This window comes from Puma concolor, chromosome A3 (assembly GCF_028749965.1).
Source record: "Puma concolor isolate L17-30 chromosome A3, mPumCon1.1.hap2, whole genome shotgun sequence".
Lineage (NCBI taxonomy): Eukaryota > Metazoa > Chordata > Mammalia > Carnivora > Felidae > Puma > Puma concolor.
In genome coordinates, this window is record NC_141669.1 from 89,602,085 (window position 1) to 89,625,217 (window position 23,133).

The 23,133-nt window shown below is 45.7% G+C and overlaps 1 protein-coding gene across 2 annotated transcripts in view; it reads right to left on the reverse strand.

Annotated features, from left to right (window-relative positions):
* EDAR (ectodysplasin A receptor) overlaps window positions 1–17,080 on the reverse strand; it is an 89,565-nt gene extending 72,485 nt beyond the window's left edge. The window contains exon 1 of one of the 2 annotated variants that reach the window (XM_086701495.1): window positions 16,796–17,080. The gene's annotated coding sequence lies outside the window, so the exon portion shown is untranslated. The remainder of the gene's footprint in view (window positions 1–16,795) is intronic. The other variant, XM_086701493.1, reaches the window with a different exon arrangement.
* Window positions 17,081–23,133: the final 6,053 nt, after the last annotated feature.

The window sequence follows — 23,133 nt, forward strand, 5'->3', positions numbered from 1 at the left end:
TGTTAGGGATACAGAATTTGAAGCCTCACTCCAGACCCACAGCATCAAAATCTGCATTTTAACCAGATCCCCAGGTGATTCGTGTACCCATCAAAGTTCAAGGTTATGACTCTAAAACAATAGTCCTCAATCCTTCCTGCACAATGGTATCACGTTGGGGTGGGTATTTTAAGACCGTGGAGCTCCTGGGCTCCACCCCAGATCAATTAAAGCTGAATTTCTTGGGTGGGTTCCAGGCACCAGCATTTTTTAGAAGCTCCCCAGGTATTCCAGCATGAAGACAGGAATCAAGAAGAGAGCTAGACACAAAGTAAGAACTGAATAAATGTTTAGTTAATGAATACATAGAATGAATGAATGATAGGGCATGAGGGCTTAGGAGAGGTTCTGAGACATCTAGTCAGCTCTCTGATTTTACAGAAGAAACAGAGGCCTACAGATTTGAAGTGATTTGCCCAAGGTCACATAGTAGCCAGAGACAAGCTAGGATTAGAAATCAGGTGTCTGGTTTAGTACACGTATACAAACTCTGACACTGCCTTTCGAAGGTGGAGCCTAATTTCCCTCCCTGTGAGTATGGGTTGGTCTTAGTGACTCACTTCCAACCAGAAGAAAAAGCAGGAGAGATTGTGTGCTGCCTCAGAGACTGGGTCATAAAAGGCACTGTAGCTTCCTGCTTGCTCTGTCTTGGATCGCTCAGCTGCCATGTCATGGGAACACTCCAGCAGCCTGCGGAGAGGCTCACATGGTGAGCAACTGAGGCCTCCTGCCAGCAGCCATGCAGATGAGCTTCCTTAGAGATGGCTCCTCCACCTCCATCAAGCCCTCAGGTGGTACAGCCCCAGCCGACTGCAACCTCATGAGACTCTGAGCCAGAACCACCCAGCTGAGCCACTCCCTGACCCTGACCCTCAAAATGGTGTGAGATTGCAAAGGTCTATTGTCTTAAGTTGCTAAGTTTTGGGGTCCTTTGTTTTACTTCACCTTTGAGTCCTTTGCTATTTCAGCCACACATCTGGCGAAACATCCATGTGGCATCAGGTTCTGTTCCATAGAACTTAAATAGAAATGCTGACCCCAGTTTTTTAGGAGCTTAGGGTTTAAAGCAGACAATGACAATGAAATCTAAACACAGAGGGAGGCAGGGCATGGCACAATGTGGTCATGGCACAGACACAGTCATGCTGTGGTCCCCACTCCTTTCTGGAAGCCCCTCAGGCATCTGCCGTGCCCTTCTGGCTGGCTTCCATGCGAACATCCCAGCCACTGCTCTTTCCAGCCCTGCCAGGCTGCAGGAGGGCTGGGGGCAAGGCTGGGTCAGGCTGAGGCAGCTTTGGAAAACACAGCTACAACCTTGGTTCAGAAACAGGATGTCTGCCCTGCATGCCAAGAGTTGGCAGAGGCAATGTCTGCATAGGGTGGATGGAGTTTTCTCCTACTCTGTCTGTCTTGTAGCCATGGCTGTGATTGCACTGGAGTGGCAACTTGTCTGGCTAATTTGAAAAGCAAACAAACAACACCCAGCTGATTTGTTAATGACCAGACAATGGCCGGTGGCCCAGAAACTAGATTCTGAGACTCAGAAAGGGTGTGAGAAAAGGTGGTGGACGCAAGGCTGTGTCTGTGCCTCTTCTTCCATCCATACTCCCTGACCTCTCCTTGGCTAGCAAGATTCTTCCCTGTGCCTTCATGAGCTTTCTAAGCTAGGCATGCCCAGAACACTGCAATTTAGTATTTCCTATGAGAATGCTTCACCAAGTATTCACAATGCCACCTCCCTGCCCTGCATGAAAACAGGCCAAGGGAAATGGGATTGTTCCTCCCAGCAGTGGCCAGAGGAGGCAGGTGGTAGGGTAAGAACAGCAGCTGGTAGCCCTGTCCCCACAGCAGCTCAACCTCGAGGGATCCCCAGAGCCTTCTAGTGCCCAAGGGTGTCTTGCCCTGAACCCTGGCAGTGAGTAGAGCCCCTGACTCTGCTTTGTACTAGAATAGTCCTAGCCTGCAAGCAGTGGCTCCTAGAACCACATGCCTTTCCCCCTCCACCTGCCAAGGTACTGGCTGCCTCTGAGGAAACAAAATGAAGAATGCATTCTCCAAAGAGCCAGTTGGGGAGCCCAGGGCTGCATTCATAACATGGCTCGTTCATGATGGACTCCAAACACTGCAAACTGCTTGGCTTGCAGCCACAAGCTTGGCTTTCCATATCCTCATAAGAAAAACATCTCAGAATTCTCAAAGGCCCTTTAACACTGGGCTCTCATGGACACTCTGCTGGTCTCTGGTTTTATGAAACTAACTTAATGACTTTTCCTGGGGTTCAAGATCAGGCCCCCAGGATATTTTCAGCACAAAGTTCTTATCCATCATCAACTAAGTATGGAGCTGTAAGCCTCAGCTTTGTTCACAAAAGGCTTAACATTCTATCTCTAGGAGACATAGACCTTCTTGTATGTTCATTTTCCAAATAGGAATGATAAAAATGAAAGGTGTCACATATTGATGGTGGATTATAGGTTAAAGAGGTATCCTCTTTGCAAGCATTATTTCAATTCTTAAACCATGAAAAGTAGACATTACTCCCATTTCACTGACAATGAAACAGACTCAGAGGGGAGAAGGAACTTAATGTTAAGTGGCAAAGGTGGAATTCTAGGTCTTTCCACCATGTGCGCTGCATTGAACACCAGGCATGCATTGAACACATGCAGCTTGCAGGATTCTGGTGGAGATCCAGAAGTTCTTGGAGGCAGAAACCCAGTCATTTTGCAGCCTCCCACATGAGGACCACCTTCACAGTTGGCCTGGAGAACCAGAGCCCATCCCTGAATCTGCTTTTCCTCAGAGTCCACCCCTCAGTGCAAGGACACTGCCTACAGAAGTTAGGCTGTCTTCAGGGGACAAGGGATGGGCCAGCACCCCAAGAGCTGTAACCTTCCCAAAGTCTGAGGTGCTGGGGTGGGGGAAGGGGGTCTGAACCCAGGGATGGGCCTTACATTAGTCTGATACATTTATCACAACTGATGAGCCCATAATAGCACATGATAAGTAACCAACATCCACACATTAATTTTTCCCTAATGTCCTTTCTCTGTCCCAGGATGACATTCAGGACACCACATTACAGTACATTTAATCTCCACATCACCTTAGGCTCCCCCAGGCTGTGTTAGTTTCTCAGATTTTCACTGTTTTGATGACCTTGACAGTTTTGAGGAGTGTTGGTCAGGTGTTCTGTAGAATGTACCTTAATTTGGGGCTCATTCCATGTTTTTCTTATGGTCAGACTGGGGTTATGGGTTTTGGGGAGGAAGATCACAGCAGTAAAGTGTCCTTTTCATTACATCATGTCAGGTGTACATAGTGCCAATATAATGTGTCACGGTTGATACTGACCTGGAGCCTGACAGGCCTTTCCATTCTAAAGTAACTTTTCTCCATTTTTAGTGTCCTGTTTGGACTCTGGGTGACTGCTGACTATGAGCTCCACTCTAAGGGGGTGGGGAGTTGTTCTCTACCTCCTTGAGAGGGGAGTGTCCACACAAGCTATTTCAAATTCTTCTGTATGGAAGATTTGTCTCTTGTCTCTTCCTTCCTTCCTTCCTTCCTTCCTTCCTTCCTTCCTTCCATCCATCATTTATTTATATGGATATTTATTTTAGGATGCATGGATATTTCTTTTACATTTTGGATTATAATCCACTACTATTTTATTCATCACTCAGGTTACTCCAGCTCTGGTGACTGGGAGCTCCTTCAGTTGATTCCTCTGTCCCTTTGACATACCCTCATTTTTTTTTTTTTTTTTAGCACTTTCTTACTTCCTGGCACTAGAGGATGCACCAGGCTTGTTTTGTATTTTCCTGACCCAACCCACTAATGAACCCCCTTTCCAAGGAATTCTGGTACCATTTGAGAATGGCATTAGAAATCTGAATCTGGGTATGGGGCAAGGTGAAGAGATGTCTGCGGGTGCCCCAGGACAACGGTTACTTCCCAGCACAGGAAAGAAACAGCTCACTGTTAGGAAGGTAACTGTGCAGTTGCAGCAAGTCAGCAACAGTGCCCTGATGATGCTGGTAGCCCACCAGTGGCTGGCCCCTACATGTTTCCAGAAAGGGGAACACCCAAGTGAACTGAAATGTCCTGGACTCCTGGCCAAGAGCTCTGCTTTCACTGCCTTCGCTGCCTTCATCAGTGCTTCCACAGAGGTCTGTGGCCTCTTGCCATTGGCTCTTTGAAGATCTTGCCCTTTCTGAATATTCTCTGAGTTGAAAAATGATTCCAGATATTATGAAGGACTTGTCACATCTGACAGTTCCCTCTTCCAATACCTGCTTCCTCAACTTCAAGACTCACATTTACCTTCTCATTGAAAGAGTCTTTCTTGTTTCCATTGCTGAAAAAGCCTGCAAAACTCTAATTAATACAAGACTTGACAACTGACAGTGGCAACAGGCTTCAGAGTCTGCGAAAGGCCAGTATAGGTTTTCTGGGCCTTAGCACAGCTCCTGCTTAGAGGGAAAAACCATCATTTGTTTCTTCTTTTCTTGCTTAATCTCTCATTCATGCAAATAATCACTTTCTAACTTTTATTAAGTGCAAGACATCATACACTATGATAGATTAGGGTTTAATAGTATGTGTTTATTCTTATACGTAGACAGGATTTGTGGCATCTATGGATAAAATGAGACCCTTCAAGGAGCCTATTTCTAATAGAAGACCCCCAACCAACCTCATCCAACAGAACTGGGTGGGCTGCAGTCATTTTTCTTCTCATGGAGGGCATCTACACAGGGAAGCACAAGGGCTGGCCCTGCATGGGTTGTGCCTCTGGGTAAGGCCTGCTAGGGTGCTGCCTTCACTGGGAAATATCTTTTAGGAACCCATAACTAGTCTTTGAAGTACAAAAGGATACAGAAAGAGTATGGGAGTAGTGCTTTAAGGGATAAAATATACTATCCAGGCCGAGAATGCCCGGTTGTACCTCTCTGGCTCCCAACAACCATAATCTTGTTAGGTGGCCAGGTCTCTCTTTAAGTCTAATTAAATACAAGAAACTCATTTAAAAAAAGCTCACAAAAAATATTGAAATTGGCAGGTTCTGGGTATCTTTGCTAATCAGCATGTTTAAAAGATTTTTTTTAAAGACTCAGAATTTCACCATGTATTTCTAAAAAGTAGGCCTCCAGGGGATCTTCATGTTTATGGAAAGCATAGATCCTCCTAATAGTTGCTGAGACTGATGGCACTGAGAGAAGCATTTTTTTGTGTGTTACTTTGTTTTTACAGTGCTTTTTATAAATCATAAGTTTTAACTATTTTTTTTAAATTTTTTTTCAACGTTTATTTATTTTTGGGACAGAGAGAGACAGAGCATGAACGGGGGAGGAGCAGAGACAGAGGGAGACACAGAATCGGAAACAGGCTCCAGGCTCTGAGCCATCAGCCCAGAGCCTGACGCGGGGCTTGAACTCCCGGACCGCGAGATCGTGACCTGGCTGAAGTCGGACGCTTAACCGACTGCGCCACCCAGGCGCCCCATAAGTTTTAACTATTAAAATATTAAAACTAACTTGTTAGCATCTGAGATGTAGTGAAGTATGGTCAGAGGAAACAGGTTTTGAAGCAAATGCCAAACTGCCCGATATGGAGAGTTTCAGTATGGATACAGTCTATCAGTAAAGCCAGAGAAAATACTTAGAAAAATCCATTCTGAGCAGGAGGGCATCAATGAATGTGTTAGCACAACTGCAAATTTGGTTAAATGAAACCCAACAGGAGAATAATCCACACAGAACGAAGGAAGCAGCTAATGTAAACTCAAATGAATACAATTTGAAAGTTTTCTAAAATGAAACCATTAACTCTCAAGAGTTTTCAGCAGGGGGCAGGGGTGCATAAGGAGCAGATGGTCCATTTCCAGTGAGGGCTCAGGTGTCTATTCAGTAAGCAGAGAAGTGCCAGCTCCAAAGATGTTCAGTGTTGTAGAAAATGAGATTCACTTAAAACTCATAGATGCTAAACCACCCAGTGAAGCTGAGGACCTCCCTCTGCCTTTCTTCACCACGCCTTCCAAGTATCTAACACTTATCTAACACTAAGGAATGGACCTCTTGCCATTAGTTAAAGGAGAATATGCAGCTTAGACCCCAGATGTGCAGGAAATAAAGGTATCACCGTCCCAGGTTTGCTGCCTCCATCTGGTGAAACTCGGCCCCTCTGACCAGCTCCTTTGCTGGTGCCCACACCAGGCAACTTCTGCCCCTCACTCTTCCACCCCTAGCCTGGTCTAGGCCTCATCCTGAGCTCTCATGGTTGTTGCATTTCACTCTCTTCTCTCAAAGACACACACACACACACGCGCGCTCCACAGGCACCCCAGAGCAGCTGAGGAGGGCACCAGGGGCTGGGGGGCAGTGATAGTGAAGCCTCGCCCCACCTGGGAATTCTGAGGCAGGGACTGCATGATTCAGTGGAGTGTTTATCCAAACCAGGACAAATGAAGAATGTGCAAAGGGAAGGATGGGAAAGAAGCCCCAGGAAGTGGGGAGATGTCAGATGGCAAAGCTGCTGAGACCCGGACACTGTGGCTCCACCCAGGGTTCGATGAATTATGTCAAGAACTGAAGACCCAGGGGAGGGCTTGAAGATTTCAGGCAATAGCAGTCAACAGGTGAAAAGACAGGTAAGTCTGGGAAGGCAGACCTGTGGTCCTCTTTGCCCTGCTCTCAGTTCTAGAATGACTGGCTCCTCAAACAAAACTTTTTCATCTTGATCATCTGGCATGCACCGTGTTTCCTGATGGGCTCCTGACTGGTCTCTGATGGCAGAATTTGGGGAGGCAGGGTGGCCCGTGGGTCTGTGGGGCAGGGGCAGGTGGGGAAGGGACTGCAGCCCCAACACCTGTGACAAAGTATGATAACTTGCATCCCCCCCTCTGCCCCCCAGCCTGCAGTGCACGTGCATGATAATGCACACACCTGTGCTGAGTAGTGCCAGTGCTGCAAGGCTGCATGGGTGGGTGTGGCCTGGAGCATGGGGCACTCCCTGCTTTCTGGGTTCCTCATTGGAAACTCAACTACGGCCACACCTCTTAGTTGTTATTTAACCTCTGCTCCGTTCATCGTCTCCCCTATTTGCTTCGCTGATTCCACACTGAGCTGCAATGAGAAACTCCCAGGAAGTCTCCTGAGAGTCACATCCTGAAACCACAGCAGGGGAGGGGAGAGTGAAACCTACCTTGTGAGGCTGCAAAGAGCAGAAGGAAATTCCCATTCCCAGGTTGGGCAGGCATGCCTGCATCTGGTCTCAGCAGCGATACATGCTTCTAAATGAGATTCTAACCTTGATTGCCTACCAACTTCTGGGCTCATGTATGATGATCCCTAGGTTACATTATGTGTATAGTGAGTCATCTAGTGACCAATGCTAAAAACAGGAGTTTTGGGGTGGGAGCACTCTTTTAGTCTGAGTTGAGCCAGGGAGGGTTTCTGTGATCAGGTGACTTGTTAGAAGAGACCTGAAGGGGATGAATGAAACAGAGATTCTGGGTAAGAACATTCTGGGGAGAAAGAAGAGCAGGCGCAGCATGTTGTGGCTTATGTGAGGAGCAGCAGGAAGGCCATTGTGGCCCAAGTGTGGTCAAGGTGTCACTGATAGCGGTGGCCAACCAGACACCACACCCCATGGAGCTCACAGACCCTGCCCTGTCCTCTGAGTAGCTGCTCCTTAACTGCAGGGCCCTAGGAGTATTCTGGATACTGGCCAAATTCATAGGTTGTTCCTATCACACCTCAGATGGACTTGGCCTTCATCAAACCACTGTGAATGACTGATAAGCAGAGATCTAGCTGCCACATTAAATTCGGCCCATGAGTACATGCAGAGCATTGACAAGACTTACAGGTGCCCCTTCTTGTTCTAAAAGCTCTGCCTGCCTCGATTCACTTCTTTCTGCACAATGATCCCATGAGCTGAGTACTGTTATCCTTTCTCAGGTAACTGACACACATTACCCAACAACAAATGTCCACAATCCCATCACCAGCACACGGAGGAGCCAGGACTTGGACCCACAACCACTGGACGCAAGAAGCTGTGCTCTGGCCCACACTTCCACATGGCCCCTGGCCTCAGCATCCTTCCTCAAGCCAGGTCACCTCCTATGGCTGTGCCCACCTCCCATGGTGTGTCCACTTCAGTATGACCCCAATAGGACAGGTCCAGTTCAACATCACAGAAGAAAGGCCTCTGAAGTTAAAGTGGATCTGGCTTGTCTTAGGTCTCCTACAGTTCTGACACTGCCATTGTGAGGACAGAGGCTTCCTGGTTTGCTCTTGGTCTTAAGGGCTGGAAAGAGAGATTCTGTTTTCTTCTCCAGCCCCAGCATCCTGCTGCCTCAAACAACATGTGCACAGACTCTGGGCCCAACCGGCAGGGCTATCTGCAAAGGGATCTGGGCAACTCAAAATATCTAGGATTTTAGACATCTGCCTAGGTAGAAATCATGTTCTACGTCTGAAAGTTATGATATAAAGTTACATTTCAATATAATTTGCAACAGCCCAACCCAGATCTGATCTTTGAAGGAGTCCATAGAAAAGGCACCAAGTTGAGGTTTGTGAACCTGGGCTGAAATGTCACTTACCAGGAGGGAGCTCTTGGGCAAGTCACCTCACCTCTGTGACACTGTGATGATAATTTCTACTTCTTAGGATTGTTACACAGGTTAAATAAAATGCAAATGTGAAGGTAGTAAGTGTTCCATAAAGGATGGTTTATGTAAACATTTACTGAGGGCCTACTATGTGCCAGGCACATGCTAGGTGCTAGAGACCATAGGTGGGCTCCCTATGGAGATATTCTCCTGGCCTCAGAGAGCACCATTCAGTGCAACTCTGGAGACAGCCCTTGAACACATGATTTCAGTGCAGTGCAATGTGGGAAGCACTGTGTATTTCCATTTCTTATATGAATTGGTCTATTTGTGTGTGAATATGTGGCTATCTGTCCTTCTTCTTCCTTTTAATACAATGGGCTCTAAGAACAGGAGCCAGGTCTTCTATTTCCTTCAGATCTTCTTTAAAAACCCCAGGCAAAGTTTGTAGCCTGTTAAATTATGGCAAATGCTGTGGCCTCTCTAATTTAAGAAGGTAAACCTCCAGGGAGGCCCTGGGGAAGTATTGTTCAGGCCACCAAGGCAAACAGGAAAGATGCTCCCCAAACCCACCATTCACTTTACACACAGGGAGCCCAAGTCCTCCTGACTAGAACCCAGTGGGGTGGGCAGAAGGATGCTCAGCCCGATGGAGACCTGCACCTCCAGAGGCCCCTGCTTTTATTTAATTGATGCAGGAGGCAAACAGCTGGTTCTTCAGTGAACAAGGGACATTGCATTTATCAGTGTCTCCATTCTGTTTATTCTGTAAACATAAGGAGGAGCTCCACATTCTACTATTCTTAGTTTTGCAATCCTCACAAAATAAATATTTGCCTTGAAAAGCAGCAACTGTGATAATCATCAGGGTAATATTCTCAAGTGCCGCTTCCCTCACACACGCCAGTTGCAGAAGTCAGAGAGCTGTGTGTGGTCTGTTTGGATAATGAATTTCATGTGGAAACTTCATGCTGGAAACCAACTGGCAGCGATGGTGGTGGAAGTTTGGTCTCTTGGTTCTCAGACTTGACTCAAAACCGAGTGTCCCGAGTCACTGGAATGTCCCTGCCTTGGTTTCTTCTGTCCATAAAATGAGGAGTAAAATTGCTTAAATGAGTGCTGTTGGGAGACCAAGACACTAGCTCACATCACAGTGGTTGTAGGAACAGGGCTGGTTCCTGCCAGAGGCCACCCGGATAGATCAGATGTCTGCTGCGTGTTCACATATCTCAAGGATGGGTCTCTCTCTCCCCATCTCTGCAAGAATGAGCTAAACTCCAAAAGGGGTTCTGCTGAAATTCCCTTAAAATCTTCTAGTTTAAATGATACTGAAGATTTTATTGCCCAGGAAGGAATCCATCAAGCAGAAAACCATCAAGCACAGTTGGCTTGTGCCATTTACAAATGCCACCCTGCCCAGCTGCCTGGCGCCTTCTTTGGCTTGCACTCTTCCCAGATTCTGGCTTTCTGCAGACTGTGGAGCATCTAAACAGCCACATCCCCAAAGTGTCCATTCTGATGGATTTTCTTCATTATGGACAGGAAGGTTTAGGAACAGCCATTTCTAGCCATTATTAAGGACTAAATCTTAAAGAAAATGAACCTTGAAAGCCCTCTGAGGTGCTTTTAAGAAAGTGCAGTGCATTTCAGTATATTTAAGGATTATGGTTTTTCTGGGCCAGAAGTAATGTTTGTTATGCAAGCGCACAAAGCCTCAATCAAAATATTAAACCATAAAACCATATTTGCCAGGTAAACAAAATCAGCCAAAGCAACAGATGTGTGCATCCCATCTGACCATCCTTTGTGGTCTCGGGCCTCTCTGTACAGTATCAGGAGCCTGGCCAGATGCTAAGCCCCTGAGTCCACCCCCACTTCCTCCCTCATGACCCATCCATGTGCTCTCACTGCCCTGGGCTTCCCTGCAATAGGGTCTCTTCCTTTAGGCTGACCTTCCACCCTAATCCATCTTATTACTTGGAAAGAAATCAAACTTTCCAGGTGTTGGTGAGCCACCTGCTGCACAGGGCTGAGCATCCAGCGTTCTCCCCAGCTCCTAGGACCATGTGCAATGGACAAGAATAGCTCTGGCATGCCAAACTGGGTATGAAATTGATCTCTCAATTAGTTCCCCAACAGCATGCCCAGAAGAGGCTTCCTAACTGAATGTCAGTGCGCTGGGCTGTGCTATCAGAGCTTCTTGGCCTGCATACCTCCAAGTGAGAAATGGGGTGAGTGGAGCTGGCTTGGGGCTCAGAGTTGGCTGTGGGAGGATCAGGTAGGGTGCAAAGAGGTAGGAGGCAATGTTGGACTCTATAAGAATGTTCAGTGTTTTCTTTCTAGTTTGAGACTTTAAAAAATGTAAGCATGCGGGCACCTGGGTGGCTCAGTTGGTTGAGCATCTGACTTCAGCTCAGGTCATGATCTCGTGGTTTGTGGGTTCGAGCCCCACATTGGGCTCTGTGCTGACAGCTCAGAGCCTGGAGCCTGCTTCAGATTCTGTGTCCCCCTCTCTCTTTGCCCCTTCCTTGCTCACACTCTGTCTCTCTCTCTCAAAAATAAATAAACATTAAAAAATTAAAAAAAAATGTAAGCATGCGTTTCAAGTTGGAATCTTCAAAAATTTTCTCAGGAGGGGCCTGTTGTTTGTTAATTGCAATGGGAACAGATGTTGGGTTGAAAGGGATCATCCTGGGGTACCTGGGTAGCTCAGTGGGTTAGGTGTCCAACTTTGGCTCAGGTCATGGTCTCATAGTCTGTGGGTTTGAACCTCTGTGCTGACAGCTCGGAGCCTGGAGCCTGCTTCAGATTCTATGTCTCCCTCTAACTCTGGCCCTCCCCTGCTTATGCCCTCTCTCTCTCAAAAATAAATAAACAAAAAAAATTTAAGAAAGGGGTCATCCTACCACCCTGCCAAGTTTCTCCTGCTGACTGCCCCTTCTGCTTGCTCGTCAGCCAGACTGGCCCTCTCAGAAAGAGCACACCGGAAGACCTGACTCACGACAGGTGGAGGTGGGTTTCACAACATACCAACTGGCATGCTATGGGCACTGATGGTCCCAGAATGGCACAGGGCATGAATAATCATAGCTGAACCTCAGCACTGAGTTCATGTATGGTTTTCGTTGCCTTCCCATCTCCTGCCATGAAAACCCAGACTTCTTACCACAGTCTGTAGCCTGGCATGCTCTGACTCCTGGCTCTCTTCTCTCATCTCCTGTTTTTCCCACCTTTCCCTCTGCTGTAGCCACATTGCTTTCCTGCTGGTGATGGCATGTCTTGGGTTTGTCCCACCCCAGGGCCTCTGCTTGGTTTCCTCCCTCACTTAGGGTTTTACTCAGATAACATCTCAGGGGGCCCTTTCCCCCCAGTGCTTTCTCTCGGCTTGCCTTGATTATTTATTTCTTCATGGCATTGGATTTACCTGAAACTACATCCATGTTAATGTACTATAGCTTCCCTCTTTGCACTAGTATGTAAGCTCCATGAAACAGGGAATCTCCTGTCCTCACCCATGGTATTGTATATTAAAATCAATATGAAATCCTACCTTCATCTCTTTCTGTGCCTGACGTTTAAGAAATATGGAATTGGAAATATGGCAAAAAAGGAAATTTTAAGAGAAAAGATTTGGTACTCATCTGACAGTTGTCAAAAGTATGACACTGCCCCCCCCTTCTCATCTGTTGTCTAGACCTACATGTCTTTCTTCATCTCCTAAGAAAGCACCTTTTGTCAGGATTAGAGTGTTGTCGGCAGAATTATCTCCCTATTATTTTCAGGAGACTAATATCCTATTTCAGTATTTGGGTTCACCTCTTAGTAGCTTGTGTACAGCCACTTAGTGGTATCATTTAACAGTATCAATCTTAAGGGATCTAGAAATACCACAGCTAAGCTTGGCTTCCATGCACCCTGGGCCTCGTCACTACTAGTAATGACAACATGACTGTGGCTGTTACTCCTCTGCTTGCTGATTCCATTGGAACTCAGAAGCCAAGGCACCTTCCTGCCATGTGCAGAGTTTGATTTACTGGGTTGGGAAGTGACTGGGGATGATATAAGCTTGGTGGGTGGCACAGCTGTGGCTATCAACACACATACATTTCCCTACACAAGGCTTATTACCACTCATCTGCTTTCCACAGTGATCTGACTTGTTAGAAGTGGAAAACAAAGGCCTCCTGGTTAGTTACATGGGTAACAGTGTGTACAGACCTCTGGGCATTTCTGGGGGTGGGAAGCTGGGTAGAGGAGGCAGGGTCTCCAGCTTTGCCAGCATGTGTCTGTTCCACCTTGTAGCCAAACTGTATTTAACACTTGTGGGCACCTACCCTTTAAGAAATCACACATGTCTCTGTACCCAGAGGGTAGCTTTGTTAACTGGAATTTGTTTGCTTGTTGATTTAGGGTACTGTGATGTTGGGAAACCCCTTGCTCCCCACTGTGTGATTAGAACAACTAGTGGCCTTTCTTGGAAGGATCTCATTCATTCATTCATTCATTGGACATACAGCTAACCCTTGAACAATGTGGGGGTTGGTACACCAACGCCTGAGCAGTCAAAAATCCACATATAACTTTTGACTCCCCCAAATTTAACTACTAAAAGCCTACTGTTGACTGGAAGCTTTACTGATAAGAAACACAGTTGAATAACATATATTTTGTATGTTATATATATGATAGAGTGTATTCTTACAAAAAAATAAGCTAGAGAAAATAAAATGTTATTAAGAAAATTCTGGGGCACCTGGGTGGCTCGGTCAGTTTAGCGTCCAACTTTGGCTTAGGTCATGATCTTACTGTTGGTGAGTTTGAGCCTCGCATTGGGCTCTGTGCTGACAGTTCAGAGTCTGAAGCCTGCTTTAAATTCTGTGTCTCCCTATTCTCTGCCCTCCCCTGCTCATGCCTTCTTTCTCTCTCTCATAAATAAATAAATAAATAAATAGATAAATAAATAAATAAATAAATAAATAAATGAAAATCCTAAAGAAAACACATTTACAGTACTGTACTGTATATATATATATATATATATATATATATATATATATATATATAAAATCCACACGTAAGTGGACCCATGCAGTTCAAACCTGTACTGTTCAAGGGTCAACTGCACTTTCACTGAGTATCCACTATGCTGGAAGAATTGAAGTCACCTCAGACTGTAGGTTCCCTTATTTGCTAGCAGATGAATGGCCCACCCTAATGCTAAGTCCTTGGGCAAAGCTTTTTCCTTGGCTTTCATTGTTCAGGGTCACCACCTTGGGCACTGCTCTGTGATGACCTCAGGGCAATGGTGAAAAACTAGTCCAGTCTCATTTGTTTGTACTAACAGGCCCAAATTCACTGGGATGCCTGAACCCCAAAGCCATTTATTCCTGGATTGGAGTACCTGAGACCACTGATATTTGGCTACATTTGTACTATATACAAACAGCAGCTTTGTATTTCTTACACCAATATTTCCTCTATCTCCAAGCCTTCACAGAGATGGCTCACAACAATGGAATGTAGATTACTTTCTCCTTTGCCCTGTCTCTGATGATGACAGATGCCAGCAAACAGTGTGGTGTGAGGGCTGGGATCTACAAAGGGCAGAAGTTTGCTCCCGCTACCCTCAGGTTTACCAGGTGGTTGTCCCAGAACCTTCTCCACATGTCCTTACAGAGGCAAGCGTATCAGCCGCAGAGGCAGGGAACAGAGGTCTAGTCCCTGTCCTCCTAATTATAAATTACACAGCATGATGCCCTGGGTTACTATTGGCATCACGATCATTAGAGGTTATATGGGGCTGAGCAGGTCACTTAACCTTTCTAAGGTTCCACCTCCTTATTCTGAAAATAGGGAAGACTTGTACGAAAAATGATTTGTAAAATGGTCTGGAAATGTAGGGCAGAAGTTAAACGATGGGACATCATTTTATTTTCCCTTCTTTATTCTTTCAGAAAATAATAATCAGAGATTGAATAAGAGTCCTGCCCCAGTACATGAATTCAAGGCAGACTGCATGATACACTGTGATATGCTGTGATACGCAGCATTCTCTGAGGCAGGGTTGGGGCTTCTGTTTCCTAATTGACCTAATGTGCTAAGTGAGCTTAATGTAAGTTAATTAATGATACTATTGGAGGGTAGAATCACCTAGGAGGAGCCTCAAACAGCATCAAAGTGAAGAGCAGGCAGGTGTTCTCTGGGATAATTAAGAAAACAAGGGCCCAGAGGAAAGCTGCCGAGAGGCTTGCAGGCAAGACACTGAGGAGGCCAGGGGTTGTGAGATGGGTAGAGGGAGGGAAGGAAGGTGACGGGAGGGGCTGGCTTTTCAAATGCCATCCTGTTTACAGCTCCTGTGTTAGAATTTCAGATCTACCTGAGTCTTGGCAGCTGGGTTCCTGGGCATTTCCTTGAGAACAATTTCATTTTTTGGAAAACGCAAAACTTACTCACCTGGACCTAGAAAGGAGACTCAGGTGATCTAGATTCTATCTTTGGTCTTTTGGGACCTAAGGAACTTTGATGAGAAGGTGCTTCATAGTTAAGAGTCAATTTGACTTGTACCATGTGAAATAGGGGGTAAGGCCAGGGGGTAAGACTCTTGCCTGTGGCAGGCACTGTGCTGGGTATGGGGACAGGCTGATGCTTAAGAAAGAAGGGTGAGCCCCTGACATTTCTGAGCTTTGCAAATATGTATCTTGAACAATATTAAAACCTTCTTTACTTTTAGAATCAGGTAATGCCAGAGAGTGAAAATCAAACTTTTCAGGGAAATATTTTTTACTTTTCCTCCCAAAGACATGTGCTTCCAGGATTACCCTCCCACTGTGCTGTCACAAATTAATATTCCTACATACAGCCTGCCTCACTGAAGGATGGGGAGAAAGTGCCGTAGAGGCCCCAGCTGACCCAGCACGGAGCAGGGCCCCCAGTTTTCTCCTTCAGTGGGGAAGGGTACACATGGACAAATGCTAGTCTCCCAACTTTGATGAGTAACTCTCTTTTTGGTGGACTTTGTCAAAAGGTAACTCTCACTGTTTTAAATGGCTACCCCTTTGAAATCTTACAGCATCAAGTCAGGCAAGAATATTCTCTATGTTAGCTATTTGAATTGATTCCTTTCTCCTTAGTCCATTATAACTTTTTACCTTAATACTTTGAATTAGCTGCTGTTTTGTTCTTAGAGAGTGTCTCAGACATGTAACCTCAGAGCTACAGAGCAGTGGTGAGCCCAACAGCAGAAAAGCGGGGCCAACCTCCCCTCTCTGTCCTTCACTCCAGCCATGTTGTATCCTGTGTCCCACCAACTCTCAAATGTCCCTACTGATGGGATTCTGCTCTGTCACTCTGTCTCTACACTCTGGCACCTTACTATGTTAACTGTCCCTCTTGGACCCCCAAATGCTGCCCTCCCAGTCAGCTGCCCCCTTTTGCTCTACCCTAACCTGTGAAGCCCCACCCCTCCCTCCCCCCCACCTCCCCAGGACAGGAGCAGTTGCTACAGGATGCTGGAGAATCAGAGCTGGCTCTTGTGCAGGAACCCAAACTACTCTGATCTGTCAGAGCACTGAGAAGAGCCTCTTGGCAGGAAATGAATGCCTTAATCATCAGAAATATGTACTTTCCCCACTGCGCACCCGAAAACAGAGACATCTGAGACATCGGGTCTCATACTTGATTCAAAATCACACCTGGAAGGTCTCTTAGGGCACCATAGGTAACTTGGGGCGGGGATGCAGGTACCGAGCCCAGCTAAATCCCAGCCGCTGTGTGTTCCCCATGAGCCCGGCTCAAGGGCAAATCTCAGAAACAAACTTTTCATGCTCTCTGGAGACACCCGTGGTCTTAGCAGCCAAAATCTTAAAGCCAGCGAAACACACACAGAGTTTGGCTTACGAACCAAATGTGCAACCAAGAGCAAAATGGGGTTTCTAATGTTTTTCTGAAAACAAAGGAACAATCTCAGGTCTTAGATCTGGTAGTGCAGACGCACAGTAATTGGTAAAGCTTGTTCAAACGCAACCCAAAAATGACGTGCATTTCAAAAATGCACTCAGGCCGTTTCTCAGCCGATGACACCTCAGTCTCAAACAGCCGAAGAGTTTAGAAAACCCAGAGAGAAGAACCAAGGCTTACCTGGACCCTGCTGGCGGGTCAGTTTCTAATCCAAGCAGAAGATGGTCTGTGGAGAAAGGCAGGCACGGTCCCGCCTGAGGCCACCAGGTTTCACAGGTGGCCGTCTGGCAGTGTTCTGGGAGGCAGGTGGCCAGCGACGCTGGAGGCCGGCAGAGCTGCCTGGGGCAACACACCTCTGTGCTGCCAGCCCCACTTTCCTTCTATTGCAAAGGACTGCCTGGGAACTCCTTGACTGCTCGTCCTGTCTGCGAGTGTGGGAACTTAGTCCTTGTGGAGGGGCTTTCCCTCACTGCAGACTCACCTGCACCATCTAGAGGCCTCTCCCAGCACTGAGATGCTGGTGCCTCACTCTGCAGGTTAGCCCCCTCTGCAGCCTGACTGGACACACACACCTGGCTCTTGACTTCCTGTCCTGAAAGACAGAAGTTGGAATTTGTAAAATCACTGATTTCTTTTTTTTTTAATTTTATTTTTATTTTTATTTTTATTTTATTTTTATTTTTTTTTCAACGTTTATTTATTTTTGGGACAGAGAGAGACAGAGCATGAACGGGGGAGGGGCAGAGAGAGAGGGAGACACAGAATCGGAAACAGGCTCCAGGCTCTGAGCCATCAGCCCAGAGCCTGACGCGGGGCTAGAACTCACGGACCGCGAGATCGTGACCTGGTTGAAGTCGGACGCTTAACCGACTGTGCCACCCAGGTGCCCCAATTTCTTTTTTTTTTTTTTTTTAGAGAGGGACCCTTGCTTCCTTCAGAACAACTAAAGCCTTTGGACACTGGAGTGCCAAAAAACTAAATTAGCATTAAAATTCCATTAATCAAGACATCTTCACTCAAGGACCCCCCACTGAGATGGCCACAGGCATGGGTGCTACTGCATCCATTTGAGATATGTTCACATGTTTGTACACATTCCTGTCCTCCTCTCCCCTCCCCCCACACCTACAGCAGACTTTAAGTCCTCAGATCCATTCTTTCTCTCCTGTCCCTGGATACCCCACCACCATATTCCCCAAGTAACCCCAGGCAGCCATATATATCCCATTAAACCCCAGATAGCTATATATACCCCCCCTTAAACTCCAAACAGCCACATCTTCTCCCTTAAACTCCAGATATATACATATACTCCATTAAATTCCAGACAGCCACATATACCCTATTAAACTCCAGATAGCCACATTTACTCCATTAAACTCCAAAGAGCCATATATACCCCATTATACTCCAAATGGCCACACATACCTCATTAAATTCTAGATAGGCATATATACTCCATAAGACTCCAAACTGCCGTATACACCCCATTAAATGGCAGGCAAAAATACTCCATTAAACTCCCCATAGCCATATATACCCCATTAAATGCCAGATAGCTATATATTCCCCATTAAATTCCAGACAGCCACAGATACCCCATTAAACTCCAAATTGCTATATATTCCCAGTTAAACTCCAGATAGATAGCCACATATACCCATTAAACTCTAGACATCCACATTTGCCCCATTAAACTCCAGAGCCACATATATCCCCATTAAATTCCAGATAGCCATATATACCGCATTAAAGTTCAGATAGCCATATATATACTCCATTAAACCCTAGAGAGCCATATGTACCCATTAAACGCTAGATAGCCATATATGCCCCATGTAACTCCATATATCCTTCTTATATACAAGTATGAAAGACAACTTCAACTACCGCCATTTTGAAAGTACTGTCTGTACTTTCTAACTGATAAAATTCTTCTTTCCAGTGGATCTCTTAATTCAGGCAAAAGACCCTGTGGGCAAAGCACCCCCTGATGGGGACCAAAACTACTCCCTCAAGCTAGAAGGACTGTCCTAAGCCAGCAAGACTCCCCTGACTGACCCCAGGACAATGAAGGACCTGACCTTTACCGCCCACCTGCATGTACCCATCAACCCCTGTCCCACATTTTCCTTACATAAACCTGGATGTATTTTCAGCACTTTGGAGACAGTCTTGAGAAGTTAGCCTACTTCCCAGGGTTGGCCTCACTGAAATAAATTCATTTCTTGTGTCAGTACCACTCCTGCCTCTGCCTTTGGATTTTATCAGGAGTGAGTGGCAGAGCTTGGTCTGCTTAGGACCCCAAAGCCAGGTGCTCTTGTACCCCTCCGCCCCAGCTACAAGCAGATCATCAGGAAGACATCTGAAACACAAACATTTTGAAAGGACACCGCCTTTCAGTGTCTGTCCATTCTTTCTCACAAGTTAATTGATTGGGAAAATCCCCAACATTTAAGAATTTTTCCTGACCTTCTGTTCCCCCAGAGCCACTAACATACAGAAGAACAGAACAACTTCTTGAGGCTCGATTTCTATATTCTGCCTTTCCATCTTGTCTCCATTTCCATCTCTACCCTGGATACATGCAATTTAATTCACACACGAGAAAGTAAAGAACTTAAGAGAGACACAGAGACCAAAATGTTTGGGACTTGCAGCGGGGGCTGGAATCATGAATTAAGACTCATTCTGCCTTCAGGGAGGTTGGGTAGAACCATTACTTGACCAATGTCAATGGTTAATCCAGATTACATAGGTTCCCAAGTAAGAATTCCAACCTGAATGTTCAGGTTCAATCATTTATATATGCCCATGTTGAACTCAAAGTGAGGGTTTGTGATAAATTGAAATTACTAAAAATTATTAAGTAGGAACCAACAAAATGAAAAGGAAGTAAGTATTCTGGGCTGTTATCTTCTATTGACTTTTTAGCATGTTCATTTTGATAAGTGTGTTTGAGGATGGAGATTATTTTAGGTGTAACCGTTTTCTATTGGAAATTAAATGGCAACTTTAAATTTATTAAAGAGAGAGGACACTGATATTGCCAGAAGACAGGAAAAAAGGAGAAAAAATCTGAACAGGCACTGAATATAGATGCTATAGCAGAAGTACAAAAAAGTTCTTTTTTCCTCTTCTGAAAAATCCAAAACATTATGCCATTAAGAAAGGTTGTAGATGGTTACACTTGAAATGCTCATAGTCATCATACCCAAATGAAAATAAGTATACAAATTAATTCAGCTGATTAAGAGAAAGAAGGAAACAAGAGAGATTATTGCTTATCTTCATCATGTGAGGTCCCAGAGCTTTGAAGGTATGTCTTTTCTGTTTTGCACTTTTCTAAAAGACTGAGGGAGAAATCGCAAAAGGTTATCAGTAGTATTTCTCTAAATAAGAACATGAATCAAGACTGCAGACCACAGCTGGGTAAATGGGATCTTTTGGGGCTGTGGAGAATGGACGGTAATTTAGAGCACATGCTTGATACACATAATGGAACCCTGACCTGCCTGCCCTCCCCTTTCACTGAGCCATCACCGAGGCAGCCAGGAACCCAGTGGATGGCCACAGCTTGCTTCAGGGGGCAGGTGCCAGCTCTCAGCACCAGGGAGCTCTGGCTTTACAGATGATTGCAGAGATTCAGAAAACATGCATGGATTGGTGGGAATGATCTCACAGATCAGATAATTAACCTGTGAGCAAAACTGAGCCCTCTTCTGGTTGTCACTAGGTGATGATCATTGGGAGAGCTTCAAGAGGACTCTTGATACCCACTCATTCTGTCAAAATAGCATTCATCTACAGGTAGCATGTGTTCAGCCATCATTTATTCATTTGGCAAGTGCATATGGCACACCTCTAGGAGCCAGGCCCTAAATGAGTGCTGGGATACCACAATGAGAAAGACAGTCAAATTCTATGTCCTCAAGAAGGTGCCACAGAGGCAGAGGATAACCTGGTTATGAAATAACCATAAAATATACTTTCTGGAGGTGACAAGCGACAAGGGGGTGCAGGATGCTTGGGCTGTGTGGGTAGGGGTTATTAATGTCTGCTAGTGACAGTTTCCTGCTATCTAATTACTGTCTGGAGAACTGTACTGCTTTCCGGCAGCTTACCTCTGACCCCGAACTGCCTTTACCTATAATACTGGCCACAGAAAGTAAACTTCTGGTTACCTATGCAATTTACCTCTAAGTTCCTTCCAGGAAACTATTTTTCTCAAATCACAGCATGCTTATGAGTATTTCATGAAATTTTGTATGCCCATGGTGGGTGCTCAGTAACACAAAGTTTTTTAGAATCAACTGACCACAGTTCTGTCTCTGGCTTGGGATTTGCAGCTTTGGACCTGTCTTAGAACTGGAGCAGAATTGGAATTCTTTTCTTGGAGAAACCTGCACCTGTCCTTGTGATGATGAGGACAGCAGGGTCCTCAGGCCCCTCTTGGCCCAGTGCCTCCCCTTTCCTTAGAAAATGCACAACTCCAACTCTGCTAGGGTTCAACGCACCAGTCCTGCCCTCCTGAGAGCATGGGCTAGCTAGTTTTTAAGGCACTGTCTCAGGCTGCTTGCTGCCCATGCTTATTACAGCTCCACAGGCAGAAGAAACAGGAATATAAGTACTTGTGATTTAAATTCTTGTGATGTCTTCCTGAAAGTGCAAATCCTGTGGAGGGCCCTGGTTTGCAAACTGATGTTCAAAATATCAGAATGGAGTGAAGTGCTACAAAGGAGGCAAGCCAGCAGTCGAGGGGGGAGAGCAAGCATGTATGAGGGTAGTGCTTTGGCTGATACAGGAGTCAGGAGTGGTTGTTCTAAGAGGAAGGAGGAAGTCTTGCAGAGTAAGGGAAGGAAGGTATTTGGGTAGAAAGAAGAGCTTGTGCAAAGGCCCTGACTGGAAAAGATCCAGGCATATTGAGGAAACTGAGAGAAGCCATGTGGCAAAGAGCAGGGAGCTGGTCTGAGTAGGCTAAGCTGGACTCAGGTAGGGCAGCAGAGACCACAGCCCAGTAAAAGGATTTGGATTTCATTCCAAGTATATCATGATTTAAAGATAATGCAATCTTAGTTTAGGAGAGAACAGGCCTCTATCCCTAGCATCAAAAAGAAATCCACATGCCCAAAATGGAGTCTCTTATGCTAGGCCTTGTCACCCAACAGAGGTGCAACACCTCTGCAACACCTAATTGCTGTTTCAACCTCCCCCAAAGATATAGTCTTATTGGGTCAGTCAGGAATTTTCTGGTCAGCACCAGTGAGATAATCTGTCACAGGGGCCTTCTCCACCCCCTAAAGGAAGAGGAAGTCATTTTCATGATAAGACCCTGTGCTCTTCCCTGTCAGGGAAAGTGACCTTGCCCAGAACAGTCCTTTGTTTTCTTTTGTTGATACCACCTTGCCCCATCCTCCTTCCTATGAAAACCTGCCATTTTGTACAACATCCTCCTTCCTATACAACCTGCCATTTTGTACAACTCCTGGGAGTATCTCTACTTGATAGATGATGGGATGCTGCCTTTCATGAATCACTTAAAGCCAGTTAGATCTTCAGATTTACTTGGCTGAATTTTGTCGTTGTTGTTTTGACACCAGTAAAGTGAGCAGGGAGAGAGACTGAGTCTGGGGAGGCAGGGCAAGTGCACATGTTGGGTTCTGGGTCTTCTGTAAACTAGTCCTGGGGATGAAGGGATAAGTGAGCCATTAGCAAGCCTGTGTGATCTGTCCTCTCACGGCACAAAATAAGAAGGGAAGACTCCAGGTCAGAGGCAGAGTAAACGGGCCAGGCTTCCCACTGATTTTATCTCTTTAGAAAATGAGATTCTGCTTTTAGTTATTTAACTAACTTTGCCATACTCAACACCGTGCTACTAATTAAAGAAAGAAGAGTCTAGGGGCGCCTGGGTGTCTCTGTTGGTTAAGCGTCTGGACCCTTGATCTCAGCTCAGGTCTTGATATCCGGGTTGTAAGTTCAAGCCCTGCATTGGGCTCTGTGCTGGGCATGAAGCCTACTTAAAAAAAATTATAAAGAAATAAAAGCTTTCTTTTACTACTTATTTGCCCAAGATTCCTACCCTGGACACTGTTTATGAAAAAGGTCACCTGGATTTGGAACACTCAGCTGTCAGGAATGACTCTGGTCACATAGAGCAAGTATCATCATAAACCCTCTGCCGTGGATGTAGGGCACACCTGGGTGGAGGGGAAAGCTCCGCGTCAGGGGTTGGGTGGAGGGCAAAGGCAAGAACTCCCAGGGCCCCCAGGGTTCCCTGTTCCTGCTCCTGGGGAGGACCCCACCTGCCTCTATTACATAAGCAATAAAAGTATAATTGAAATTGATCTTCACCAAGAATCACTTTGGAAGCTTGAATAGTGCAAAGGTTCAAAATACTAAGTCTTTTTTATGACCCATAATATTGTCATTTAGCTCAACAGTACAGATCAGTACATTTTTCTAATAAAGGAAACCACTAGAGTATTATAAAACCTATTTGCATTGTATCAGAACAATTA